The following is a 15816-nucleotide window of genomic DNA, read 5'->3' on the forward strand; positions in this document are numbered from 1 at the left end:
GAAAGATACCAGAGGGACAGTCAAACTCATAAATCGAAAATAAACTGACAACGCCATGGCTAAAAATGAAAAAGACAAACAGACAAACAATAGTACACTTGATTGTAGTTACGACGTAAGGAACATATCTGATATCATTTAAAGATGTGAAGACTGCTCATGTGCATCGTCAAAGTACAATTATTGTCCAGTTGGTCATGTTATTACTGGCGACCGTGGCATCGTTACCAATGAAGAACGAAGTGAGTTGTTAGCCAAGGGACCAAATAATAGACTTCCCAAGCCCATGCCCATCAACTGGAAAAAGAACTTCAGATTACTGTTTATGCAGTTGAGGACTATACTAGAAAATGGTTAAAGCGCGAATTAGACGAACCAGAACTGGACACTTTCACAGTTTGTCTTAACGGATCAGAGCTATTTGATCATAATTCAGAAGTGCATTCAGCCACTACAATGTACTATGAGCACAAGGGTTTGTAACCTATTTCAGGACCAGGAAACTGGGAATGATTAAACCTCTTTGCATGCAGATAAAACCTACACAAATTTTGTTTTCGTATGTAAAAACTATTATTTGCAATGTCTCATAAATTAGCTTGGAATTAACAGCTCCACCTGGTTATCATACCTTTTCTTTAACATTATTATCAAAAGATGAAATTTTACAAAATCACAATAGTTATCAAACTTAAAGGTACCAGGCTTTTAATTTGATGCGCCAGACGCGCGTTTCGTCTACATGAGACCCATCTGTGACGCTCAGATCAAAATAGTTAGGAAGCAAAACAAGTATGAAGTTGAAGAGCTTTGAGGACCCGAAATTCAAAAAAAAAAAAAATTGTGTCAAAAACGACTGGGTAATCTACGCCTGTGATAAGAAAAGAGTATTCCGAATAATTCATACTTTTGCAATCAGTTGATTTATAAAAATGACCCTATAATTGATAGTCATGTCAACACCGAAGTGTTGACTACTGGATTGGTGATACCCTCTGGGACGAAACGTCCACCAACAGTGACATCCAGTGGTACAAGGCTTATAGTTCAGTATTGTTCTATGGTAATTTTTGTGTTCTTGTCTTTTTTTGCTAATGTGCTTTTTATATAATTAATATTAAGTATGCCATTGTTATTTCTTTGATAAATATGATGTGGCTCTGTACTTAAACATCCTGTCATAGTGTTATTGTTCTACGAAAATTTTTGTATTCTTGTCATTTATTTTATCTATGTGCTTTTGTCTACTAGTATATGCCTTTTATGTTTCTTTGATACATATGACGTGGCTCTGTACTTATACATCCCGTCATTATGTTATTGTGCTATTGTAAATTTTTGTATTCTAGTGTTCAATTTTTGCTTATGTGCTTTGTGTATATTTTTGTGATTCTTTGTTACATATTTGTTTGTTATATAGTGATTTAGATTAATTATAACACAATATTGACTGCTGTACCCCTATTTTTTTATTTTTTTTTTTAATTTACCTTTTATGTCTTTTGTTCACACATCGTTGCGAATGTAATGGGATTCGATGCATATAAGTGAGAGGTTTAGCTAGCTATTAAACCAGGTTTATGCAACCTTTTATATATTAGGTCTGTACCAAGTCATGAATATGACAGTTCTTATCAATTCGTTTAATTAATTCGAATAATATTTCCAAAGACAGTCGATATCCCAATGTTTACTTATTGTGCACCCCTTCTGGTCGACTTCTTTTTTACTCTTATGAAGCAGAATTCATTCAGAACAATTTTTAAGACAACAAGAAAAAGCACTATGCAACATTCTTAAATTGTTATTTATTGATGTTGTCCTTTCACTGAATAACCCATATTCCAGTCAGTACTTGCATCCCATTAATTCCAATGAACTTGAAATAAAGATACTACTGATACAAGAAGGACTGCTTTATACCTTGATACCTCCTCAACATTGACACAGATGAACGAATGTTCACTTAAATCTTTGACAAACGGGATGATTTCAACTTCTCAGTTATTAATTTCCCATTTTTCAGCTGTAATATACTCTCTGCTTCGTCGTAACTTGAAGGTGATCACATATCTAAATAAAACGTTAATGACATTTTATCACGGTTTAGATTGTGGTTTAACAACTATGTCGTATGTCTGTAAGTATCAAGATCCCGAACAAGGCTGTTATATCGAGTGTGAATTTGCATTGCTATACGACGTGTCTCCGTATTTCGTACAGCCAACAGGCATGTGTTAATTTTGTAGGTTATTGTTATGGTTTCGGTTGGATAATGTATTACATCTCATCGTTTGTATTTCAAATAACTTTCAATACCATTATTATCATAAACATTGTTTGTACTGGTATTGGAAAATAATTGTATAAAGTTCGAGATTGCATGTTCGTTACATAAGTGTCTCACTGTTTGTGATGACAATGGTGTCTGTCGTTGATGGAACGTGTTCGTTGTTGTTTTGTGGTTTGCATGTTGTGTCGACTATCAGAAAATTTGTCTGTGAGTTTCTCTCTTGTGAGTAGTCTTGTGTGTGTTTGTTCTGTATTTCTTGTCATTTTAGCGATATTTTTATAACATTGTCATATAAGCGGGAGTTTTGGCTAGTCATAAAACCAGTTTTAACCCACTATTGAAATGTCCTGTACCAAGTCAGGAATTTAACAGTTCGTTTCTATTATATTGGCGTTTGTTTTTGTTGAAATTCAGTGTTCCTGTTGTTCTTTTGTTTTCCAATTATAGTTGAATTGTTTCACTCGGTTTAATACATCAAGGATTTGTAATCAATGTAAAACCCTATCACAGCGGAATTAGTTTAGTATATATGCACGCATTGATTCAACACTTTCCTAAACATTATAATCACCAGAAATTCGCTTTTTATATGACTTTAAAGTGCGTTGTTTCATCATATATCAACGTAATCTTAATGTTTTATTAATTTCAAGTAGAATTTAACCCAAATTTGTACATTTGCCATCATTAACTAATAAAATTTCGGATAAAAGCCAAAATCAAACAAAATAGAGCAAAATGTCAATCATTATTCAGTCACATATCAAAGACATAACATAATTCCGTTGAACTTTAAAACACCTGTTACTACAGTTTTTAAATAGAATTCGCGAAAATTAATAAGTATATACATATGTATACTGATTATGAATAGTTATAACAAAAAAGTCGAGTACCAAGGTAAAAAGTAAGATCACAAAAATACTGAACTTAGAGGAAAATTAATTCGGAAAGTCCATAATCACATGGCAAAATCAAATAACAAAACGCATCAAAATCGAATGGACAAGAACTGTCATATTCCTGACTTGGTACAGGCATTTTCAAATGTAGAAAATGGTGGATTAAACCTGGTTTTATAGCGCTAGCCCTCTCACTCTGATGACAGTCTCGTCAAATTCCGTTATTTTTACATTGATGCGTAAACTAAACAGACACAATAAATAAAATAATCAAAATATGTGTACATCAGTCATCATCGTATAACAATTTTAAAAGGGACAATTTAACAGAACACAAAAACATCTATCTACAAACACATTCATTGAATTGGGTGTCTGACGTCAGAAAATATTATACGTCACATAAAATTGTCGTTCAATGTGCATACAATCAATATTAAAATTTACATAGGCAATGTTAGCATATAGGGTTAAAAAATCAAAAGTATGTAAGAATAAATTTCAGAAATAGACCGAGATTGAAAATAGTCCAAAAGTTATATACAGAATTTGTAAGAATCCACAAATAGTAAATTCCACTAAACAGACAAAACCAACCGGTCGACCATATCAACAGACAGATTTGAAAAAGCAGTAACATATCTGAAGTATAGCACATACAGACTTATTGAGATAAATTCTGCTAATTCTACGTCTTATTCCATTAATTTCTTTTTCGTTTCTGTTCGAATGATTTACATGTGAACATCTAAATTCACTTTCGAATAAACAGAATAAGTACACCCGCCACTTTCTGTATGTATGTACCTGTTCCAAGTCAGGAGCCTGTAATTCAGTGGTTGTCTTTTTTTATGTGTTACATATTTGTCTTTCGTCCATTTTTTTGTACATAAATTAGGCAGTTAGTTTTCTCGTTTTCAAAGCTATTCGATCATGCATTCAGAAGCGCATTCAAAAACTACGATGTACTATGAGCACAAGAGTTAATAATAAAATTGAGAAGGGAAATGGGGAATGGAACCCTTTCAAGAATCCTGATGTTGTGGATGCTTTATCCTCTTTGCATGACAAATTTGTCGTTGTTCCAGCAGATAAAGCCTCAAATGATATTGTCTTCATATGTAAAAACCATTATTTGCAATGTCTCACTACAGAGCTTGAAATATATAGAACTACTGGTAATCCTACATATTCTTTAACATCATTTACCAAGGACGTTACAAAATCACAAATCTCTCCTTCTTTCTTTTGGTATCAACATCAAAGAAAACAAAGAAAATTTACCGTCATTATACTGACTACCAAAACTTCACAAAACTCTATTTAAAGAACGATACATAACTGGGTCATCAAAATGTTCGACAAAACATCTTTCTAACGTACTGACTACTGTTCTTTCTACAGTTAAAGATGGGTTTCAAAAATATTGTGATGAAATATATTCTACAATTGGTGTTAACCAGATGTGGATTATCAAAAGTTCGAAAGATCTGCTTAATCTAGATCTTCGATCACAATCTTTGCAATTTTGCAGCAACATAAAGACTTTTAATTTGTATACCTTTAACACTACTATTCCCTATGCTCAGATGAAAGATCGACTTCACCATTTCATTAAACAGAGCTTTTTCTTTAAAAAAAAATGGGAATCGTAGGTATGGGTTACAATAATTCATATTTTGTGAAGAACCACACTGAATCTACCAGAAAATACACTGAAGATGATATTATCAAAATGCTGAACTTTTTTTTATCGACAATATATTTGTTGAGTTTAGAGGATTAACATACCCTCTGTCCCTTTGTATGGTACCTACATATCTTAATTGATACGCTATGCTCTTGCATGTTCACACTATACAAACTTTATATACAGGAGTGTGCTCCTAACGCAGAAACTGCTCCAACAAAGCTATGAGGAGTACGATTAAAAATGACACTCCGTAAATTTTACGGACACCATCTCGAATTGGTTGATCCATACAATGTGTCTTTGTCCAAACTAACTAAGAACATTTTTACAACGTGTTAGATTATGGTTTGTCATTACGTCGTCTGATCTTTTAATTACCAAACGTGACTTATTACCGATTGTGACTGTTTTGCTGAGTGTGAACTTGCATTGCTATAAGACGTGTCACGGTACTTTTCTATCCGAAATTCATGTATTTAGTTTTGATGTAATATTTGTTATTCTCATCGTGTTTGTCAAATGTCTTATCGTTTGTAGTTGTAAATTTTATTTGTTTCTGTTGTATTCGTGTGTTATGGTAAAGATGATTCATCATCCAGTTCATTTATTAGATTTTAGTTTGGTTCAACTAAATTTATACGATATATTTGGTTTACAGTTTGATTTAGAAGAAATACCGACATAGCTAGATAATAAATTAATTATCTAATATCTACCACAATTTTATATAAATTTTCAATGTTATTAATAAATGTTATATCAACATTACAAACCTTAACTTGAATGCTATCCTATTTTTGGAAGTTTTTTAGAAATTCAAATGTGACGTCACTTTAATTTATGCGTTTATCGATTTGGCTAACGCGGCTGTGAATTTTTATATGCTGGTTTAGGTTATTTATCTATCCGTTTTTATTTTGTAGTTATTCACCGGTTTTATCATTTATATCTATTATATAATCATTTTATAAAAAAACATACTGTTTGCAAAGGTATGAATTATTCTAAATGATAAGGATGTTCTTATCCCAGGCAGAAAACCCTAGCCGTATTTCGCACAACTTGTTGGAATTTTTGGTCCTCAATGCTTTTCAACTTTGTGCTTTTTTTGGGTTTCGAACTTTATTCATCAGAGCGTCACTGGTTAGTCTTCTGTGGACGAAACGCACGTCTGGCGTATTAAAATTTAAACCTGGCACCTTTTGTTAGCTATTATTCGTGTGTTTCTCTGTCCTATATGTTCTCCCATTTATTTGTATTGTAGTCCTATCATGTAAATAGACTCATCATAGATACCAGGAAACAATTTTGAATATACGCCAGACGCGCGTTTCGTCTACAAAAGACTCATCAGTGACGCTCGAATCCAAAAAAGTAAAAAAAAGCCAAAATATGTACAAAGTTGAAGAGCATTGAGGACCAAAATTCCTAAAAGTTTTGCCAAATACAGCTAAGGTAGTCTATGCCTGATGTAGAAAAAGGTGTCATTTTAATGTTATATTTAACATTGCGAAAAAAGCGGAAGGTTTTGGCATGTCACAAAACCAGGTTCAATCCACCATTTATTTTATTAAAATGTCCTGTACAAGTCAGGAAAATATTATAGTTCGTTTCTGTGTGTGTTACACATTTTGATATCGTGTTTCTGTTGTGTTGTAGTTCTCCTCCTATCCTCCTATATTTGATGTGTTTCCCTCAGTTTCAGTTTGTAATCCGGATTTGTTTTTTTTTTCTCAATAGATTTATGAATTTCGAACAGCGGTTGCCTTTATTGAATTGTTTTACATTTGTAATTTCGGGATCTTTTATAGCTGACTATGCGGTGTGGGATTTGCTCATTGTTGGAGTCCGTACGGTGACCTATAGTTGTTAATTTCAAGATAACAGTGGGACATTCAAACTCATATGTCGAAATTAAACAGACAACGCCATGGCTAAAAAAGAAAAGACCAATAGACAAATAATAGTACACAAAACACAACATACAAACTAAACACTGAGCAACACGAACCCCACCAAAACCTCTTATATCTACATTCATTTAAAATAATAAAAGAACGACTGGGACCAAAAAAACAAAACTGATACCGTAATCTATTCGTTTAACAAGACAAGAGGAATATAATCTAAGGATCCAAGAGGACGAGAGCAATATAATCTTTTGATCAAAAAGAACAAGAGGAATACAGTATATGTATACAAGAGGACGAAAAAAATGTAATCTATTTATCCAAGAGGACGATAACATTATAATCTTTTGATCCAAGAGAACAAGAGGAATAGTATGTATGGATCCAAGAGGACAAGAGGAATATAGTCTATTGATCCAAGAGGACGAATAAAATAATCTAGTGATCCAAGAGAACAAGAGGAATATAAAATAATGATCCAAGAGGACGAGAGGATTATAATGGATTGATCCAAGAAGACGCTTGTAATACGATCTATTGATCCAAGAGGACGAATAAAATAATCTAGTGATCCAAGAGAACAAGAGGAATATAAAATAATGATCCAAGAGGACGAGAGGATTATAATGGATTGATCCAAGAAGACGCGTGTAATACGATCTATTGATCCAAGAAGACGAATAAAATAATTAAGGGATCTATGAGAACAAGAGGACGAAGGAATATAATATATCCAAGAAGACGCGTGTAATGCAATCTAATACTAGTAATTACATTAGATGTATGTTTCATTATGATACGTTATTCTGATTGGCTACACTGCAATTACAATATAGAATTTATCATTCATGATGACACGAGGTCCCACAATAAAGTGCACAGGTAAATTAAATTAAAACTTGATAAAAATCGTGTTTTCATGATCCAAGCTAAAAAAAAATGTAATTATAAGTATTGAATGCTTCTTTTTGTAACTTCATAGAGTTGTAAATAAAGGCAACAGTAGTATACCGCTGTTCAAAAATCGTAAATCTATGGACAAAATACAAAATCGGGAAAACAAACTAAAACTGAGGGAAACGCATTAAATATAAGGGGAGAAAAACGACACAACATTCAAATGTAACACACATAGCAACGGACTAAGCATTAGACAAAATCCGATGAGAATAACCAATATAACATCAAAACCATATACATGAATTTGGGATAGAAAAGTACCGTGACACGTCTTATAGTAATGTGAATTCACACTCAAATATAGGAGAAAACAAACGACACAACGGAAACACAACGTAAAAATGTTACACACAGAGAAACGAACTATGATATAACAATGGCAATTTTCAAGACTTGGTACAGGACATTTTTAAAGAAAAAAATGGTGGGTTGAACCTGGTTTTGTGGCATGCCAAACCTCCCACTTTCATGGCATTGTTAAATATAACATTAAAATGACAGCATAATAATACAGGACTTCAATACAAATAAATAGGAAAACGTATTAGGCAAAGAAAAACATGAATAATAGATAACAAAAGGCATCAGGTTTAAAATGCAATACGTCAAAACCGCGCCTTGTTCACACAAGACTTAATTAAGGATACTACTGATACTAGAAGGACTGCTTCAGACCTTGATCTTTTCCTCAATATTGACGTAGATGGACGACTTCACACGAAAATCTATGATAAACGGGACGATTTCAACTTCCCAATTATCAATTTCCCATTTCTTAGCAGTAACATACCCTCTGCCCCTTCGTATGGTGTTTACATATCACAATTGATACGTTATTCTCGTGCTTGTTCACACTATACGGATTTCATATACAGGAGTGTGCTCCTTACACAGAAACTGCTCCAACAAAGTTATGAGGACAGATTAAAATTGACACTCCGTAAATTTTATGGACACCATCACGAATTGGTGGATCCATACGATGTATCTTTGACCAAACTAGCTAAGGGCATTTTTACCACATGGTAGATTGTTGTTTGTCATTATGTCGTCTATTTTTTTAATTACCAAACGTGACTTATTCCCGATTGTGACTGTTTTGCTGAGATTGAATTCGCATTACTATTAGACGTGTTACGGTATTTGTCTATCCCAAATTCATGTATTTAATTTAATGTTTAATGTTATATTTGTAATTCTCATCGGATTTTGTCAAATGTGTTGACTTCTTTTCTATTATATTTATGTGTTATGGTAAATAATATTAATCACCGCATTCATTTATTAGATTTCATTTTGTTCAACGTAATCAGTGCGATATTTTACGTTTGAAGTGAGATTCAAAACAAACCGGACATAGCTTTATAATATAGTTAATTGCTGCCTTAGTTTGCTATTAATAAATATTGAAATGTGCATTGTTATTAAGTGCAATATCAGTATTTAGTTCAAATTTATAAATCTTGGGTCAGTCCTAGTTCTATCTTATTCATTCAAATGACGTCATTTTTCATTTTTTGATGATCTGTTTTACAAATTCAAATGACGTCATAATTTTTTTGTCATTTTTTACAATTTCAAATATTACGTCACTTGGCGTTGAGGTTTAAACATATTCGGATGTGTCTACATATTGTGTTGCAAATGTCTGGTTATGTAATGTATTTCAGTTGTTTCCTGTAATTAGTTAATATTTCAGTTCTATCATGTACAGCCTTTGTTTATTAATTTTATAAATTTACTGTTTGCAAAAGTATAAATTATTCTAAATGATAAGGATGTTCTGGTAACTGACAGAAAACCCTGGCCGTTTTTGGCACAACTTTTTTGATCTTTTGGTCCTCGATGCTGTTCGACTTTGTGCTTGTTTCGGCTTTCAAACTTTTGTATCTGGGCATCACTAGTACATCTTGTGTGGATAAAATGCACTTCTGGCGTATTAAAATTTTCAACTTGTTGCCTTTTGTTGGCTGTTGTTCGTATGTTTCTTTGTCAATTGTATTCTCCAATTTATTTATATTGTAGTCCTGTGGTGTTGAGTTGTCATCTTAATGTTATATTTCACATGGCTATAAAAGAGGAGGTTTGGCATGCCACAAAACCAGGTTCAACCCGCCATTTTTTTTCTTTAAAAATGTCCTGTACCAAGTTAGGAATATGGCCATTGTTATATTATAGTTCGTTTCTGTATGTGTTACATTTTAACGTTGCGTCGTTTGTTTTCTCTTATTTTTGAGTGTAAATTCACATTGCGATAAGACGTGTCACGGTACTTGTCTATCCCAAATTCATGTATTTGGTTTTGATGTTATATTTGTTATTCTCGTGGGATTTTGTCTGTTGCTTGGTCCGTTTCTGTGTGTGTTACATTGTAGTGTTGTGTCGTTGTTCTCCTCTTATATTTAATGCGTTTCCCTCAGTTTTAGTTTGTTACCCCGATTTTGCTTTTTGTCCATGGATTTATGAGTTTGAACAGCGGTATACTACTGTTGCCTTTATTTACCAGTGACGCCCAGATATAAAAGTTCGAAAGTCAAAAAATGGTACAAAGTTGTACAGCTCTGAGGATCAAAAGTTGAAAAAGGTTGTGCCAAATACGGCTAGGGTTTTCTGCTTGTGATAATAACATCCTTATTATTTAGAACAATTTATGCTATTGCAAACAGTAAATTTTATCAAATGAATATAAAAGATTTACATGATAAAACTGGCGTCTTAACTAATTACAGAAAACAAAACCCGAATACATAATACACTGAAGACCAACACAGAAAATAGACACACCCGACTTGGTCCAGGCCTGAGCGCAAAAAGTCATAAAATGACGTCACATACGAAGTAGTAAAAAGGCACAAAAATTACATAACGCAGACATTTGAATTTCTGAAACAGCACGAAAATGACGTCACATTTGAAAAACTATATCTCAAAAATAAGATAGAAATAGGATTGATTTAAGATTATAATAGAACTAAATACTGATATTATATTTAAACACAATGCACATTGCAATACTAATTAATAGCAATTAACTATATTATATATATGTCCGGTTTGTTTTGAATCTAACTTCAATCATAAAATATCGTATAGATTACGTTGAACAAAATCAAAACTAATAAATGAAGGTAGTGATTAATTTTCTTTACCATAACACATGAATATAATAGACGTCAACCAATTTGACAAACTCCGATGAAAATTACAAATATAACAAATATAACATCAAACTCAAACTAAATACATGAATTTGGGATAGATAAGTACCGTAACACGTCTTATAGTAATGAGAATTTACACTCAGCAAAGCAGTCACAATCGGGAATAAGTAACGTTCGGTAATTAAAAGATTAGACGACGTAATGACAAACCACAATCTACCATGTGGTAAAAATGTCCTTAGCTAGTTAGGTCAAAGACACATCGTATGGATCAACTAATTCGTGATGGTGTCCATAAAATTTACGGAGTGTCAATTTTAATCTGTCCTCCTCATAACTTTGTTGAAGCAGTTTCTGTGTAAGGAGCACACTTCTGTATATGAAGTCCGTATAGTGTGAACATGCACGAGAATAACGTATCAATTGTGATATGTAAACACCATACGAAGGGGCAGAGGGTATGTTACTGCTGAGAAATGTGAAATTGATAATTTGGAAGTTGAAATCGTCCCGTTTATCATAGATTTTCGTGTGAAGTCGTCCATCTGCGTCAATATTGAGGAAAAGATCAAGGTATGAAGCAGTCCTTCTAGTATCAGTTAGAGCTTCATACAAAATGTACTTCGGTCAACGCTTTTACACCCCAATGAAGTTACAAAAAGTAAAATTACAATAATACTGAACTTAGAGGAAAATCTAACCGAAAGTCCATAATCACATAGAAAAATCAAATAACAAAACACATCAAAAACGAATGGACAAGAACTGTCTTATTCCTGACTTAGTACAGGCATTTTCAAATGTAGAAAATGGGGGATTAAACCTGGTTTTATAGCGGTAAGAAACATTCAATTCTTTATTGATCAAAGAGGACGAATAAAATAATCTATTGATTGAATAGGACGAATATAATAATATATTGATCTAGGAGAACAAGAGACCAAGAGGAATATAATATATTGATCCAAGAGGACGAGAGGAACATAATATATTGATCCAAGAGAACAAGGGGAATACTATATATGGATCCGAGAGGACGAGCGGAATATAATCTATTTATCCAAGAGAACGAGAGTATTATAATCTTTTGTTCCAAGAGGACAAGAGGAATACTATATATATGGATCCGAAAGGACGAGAGGAATATGATCTACTTACCCAAGAAGATGAAAGCAATATAATCTTTTGATCTAAGAAAACAAGAAGAATACAGTATATGGGTACAAGATAACAAAATGAATATAATCTATTGATCCAAGACGACGAATAATATAATGTATTGTTCCAAGAGGATGAATAAAATAACTTATTGATCCAAGAGGACGAATAAAATAATATATTGACCCAAGAGAACACGATAACAAGAGGAATATGATATATTGATCCAAGAGGACGAGATGAATATAATGTATTGATCCAAGAAGACGCGTGTAATACACTATATTGATCCAATGGGACGAATAAAATAATCTTGATCGAAAAGGACGAATAAAATAATCTTGATCGAAAAGGACGAATAAAATAATCTATTGATCCAAGAGAACAAGAGACCAAGAGAAAAATAATATATTGACCCAAGAAGACGCATGATATACAATCTATTGATCCAAGAGGACGAAAAGAACATAATCTTTTGATCCAAGAGAACAAGAGGGAATATTATCTATTGACAAGAGGAATCAGAAGAGTGCAAGTGATCTTTTGTGTTAGATAACGCATGAGCAATCAGCTATTGTATAAGACTAGTGACCTATAGTTGTTAATGTCTGTGTCATTTTGGTCTTTTGTGGATAGTTGTCTCATTGGCAATCATACCACATCTTCTTTTTTATATATTCTTTTTTATAGTTTTAGCAAATGTTATATTTCAAGTTTTTTAACTATAAATTAAAGCACCAGTAATTTACCTATGTTCAATTATTGTTAAACAAATCAAGGCAAGAAATAAAAACTAAAGGAATGGCATCAACCTCCAAAAGGAGCAAATCCGTGTGCATCGAGAGGGTGGCCGTCTTCTTCTATGCATACATCGACCACCATGCAAATTCACACTAAGTCAATACACCATAGTGGGGAATATGACATAATTGGTTCATACGACCATATTGGTATTGAAAGATCTAAAAACATATCAGTAGTGATTCAATCAATGCATGATGGTGACAGTAAAAGTTATAAAGTATGTTGATTTCAATCATTGTCAGTTTGTGTCCAACTAATGCTTTTTGATATCCCTATTGAATGTTTCTCTGCACTTTTGCAACAAACTTTGTTGTTAAATAATCCGTTTGTTACTTTATAAATTATTAACAGACTCCATCAGGCAAAGTTGAACTTCGATGAATTTGACCTTTTCGTATGCCATATATTTAGTTGGTCGTGTAGCTCTTCACATGTTTAGATAATGTTACGTCTTTGGTTTTGAAATATTAGGGTTTCGGTGTCCCTCATAAAGGATATCCAGTATATCACTTCAGGCGAACGAAATTTATAAAATGATTTGGACAGCTCTATCATGAAATAAGACTGAATCGAAAGATACCGATTTAAAGGGACATTCAAACTCATGAATAAAAGAAAACTGAAAACACCATGGCAAAAAAGAAAAACGACCAATAGACAAGCAACGATTTATATAACACAACATAGAAAACTATCAATCTTAATGTATCACCGAATTTGAATTTTTGCGTTTTTATAATTTTGTGATTTCACTTTTTGCCACGAACGACTCGAAGATAGTAATTGGAAGATGAACTATTTGATCATAGCAAGAAAGTCAACACAATATTTATATTTTAACCAATAAAATAAAGAACAATATACAACAACCTTATCTTAAATGAAAATTTATGTTTTGCACTCAATGACCCCACCCAACCGTTTTTTAGCTCACCTGGCCCGAAGGGCCTAGTGAGCTTTTCTCATCACTTGGCGTCCGTCGTCGTCCGTCGTCTTTGACTTTTACAAAAATCTTCTCCACTACAACTACCAGGCCAAATTTAATCATACTTGGCCACAATCATCATTGGGGTATCTTGTTTAAAAAATGTGTCCGGTGACCCGACCAACAAACCAAGATGGGGGCCATGGCTAAAAATAGAACATAGAGGTAAAATGCAGTTTTTGGCTAATAACTCAAAAACCAAAGCATTTAGAGCAAATCTGACAGGGGTAAAATTGTTTATCAGGTCAAGATCTATCTGCCCTGAAATTTTCAGATGAATCGGACAACCAATTGTTAGGTTGCTGCCCCTGAATTGGTAATTTTAAGGAAATTTGGCTGTTTTTGGTTATTATCTTGAATATTATTATGGATGAAGATAAACTGTAAACAGCAATAATGTTCAGCAAAGTAAGATTTACAAATAAGTCAACATAATCAAAATGGTCAGTTTACCCCTTTAGGAGTTATTGCCCTTTATAGTCAATTTTTAACCATTTTCGTAAATCTTAGTAATCTTTTAGAAAAATCTTCTCCTCTGAAACTACTTGGCTGAATTAATCCAAACTTGGCCATAATCATCATTGGGGTATATAGTTTTAAAAATGTGTCCGGTAACTCGGCCAACCAACCAAGATGGCCGCCATGGCTAAAAATAGAACATAGGGTAAAATGCAGTTTTAGGCTTATAACTCAAAAACCAAAGCATTTAGAGCTAATCTGACAGGATGTGAAATTGTTTATCAGGTAAAGATCTATCTGCCCTGGAAGTTTCAGATGAATTGGATAACCTGTTGTTTGGTTGCTGCTCCTGAATTGGTAATTTTAAGGAAATTTTGCTGTTTTTGGATATTACCTTGAATACTATAATAGATAGAGATAAACTGTAAACAGCAATAATGTACAGCAAAGTACAACCTAAAAATAAGTCAACAGGACCAAATCGGTTGTTGGGTTGCTGTCCCTGAATTGGCAATTTTAAGGAAATTTTGAATTTTTTGCTTAATATCTTCAATATTATTATAGATAGAGATAAACTGTAACAGCAATAATGATCAGCAAAGTAAGATCTACAAATAAGTCAATATGACCAAAATGGTCAGTTGACCTCTTAAGGAGTTATTGCCCTTTATAGTCATTTTTTACTAATTTTTCGTAAATTTTTGTAATCTTTTACAAAAATCTTCTCCTCTGATACTACTGGGCCAAATTTAACCATACTTGGCCACAATCATCATTGGGGTATCTAGTTTAAAAAATGTGTGGTGTGACCCGGCCAACCAACCAAGATAGCCACCATGGCTAAAAATAGAACATAGGGGGTAAAATATAGATTTTGGCTTATAACTCTGAAACCGAAGCATTTAGAGCAAATCTGACAAAGAAGTTAAATTGTTCATGAAGTTAAGATCTATCTGACCTGAAATTTTCAGACGAATCAGACAACCGGTTGTTGGGTTGCTGCCCCTGAATTGGTAATTTTTAAAGAAATTTTGCCGTTTTTGGTTATTATCTTGAATATTAATATAGATAGAGGTAAACTGTGAACAGCAATAATGTTCAGCAAATTAAGATCTACAAATAAGTCAACATGACCAAAATGGTCAGTTGACCCCTTAAGGAGTTATTGATCTTTATAGTCAATTTTTGTCATTTTTTCGTAACTTTTTGTTATCTTGTACAAAAATCTTCTCCTCTGAAACTACTGAGACAAATTTAACCAAACTGGTCCACAATCATCATTAGGGTATGTAGTTCTAAAAATGTGTCCGATGACCTTGCCTGCGAACCAAGATGGCCGACATGGCTAAAAATAAAAAAACATAGGGTAAAATGCAGTTTTTGGCTAAAATCTCAGAAACCAAAGCATTTAAAGCAAATCTGACGAGATTGATTTGTTCGTTAGTCAAAGTCTATCTGCCCTGAAAATTTCAGAATAATCAGGCATCCAGT

The sequence above is a fragment of the Mytilus galloprovincialis genome, chromosome 8 (assembly GCF_965363235.1).
Source record: "Mytilus galloprovincialis chromosome 8, xbMytGall1.hap1.1, whole genome shotgun sequence".
Taxonomy (NCBI): Eukaryota; Metazoa; Mollusca; class Bivalvia; order Mytilida; family Mytilidae; genus Mytilus; species Mytilus galloprovincialis.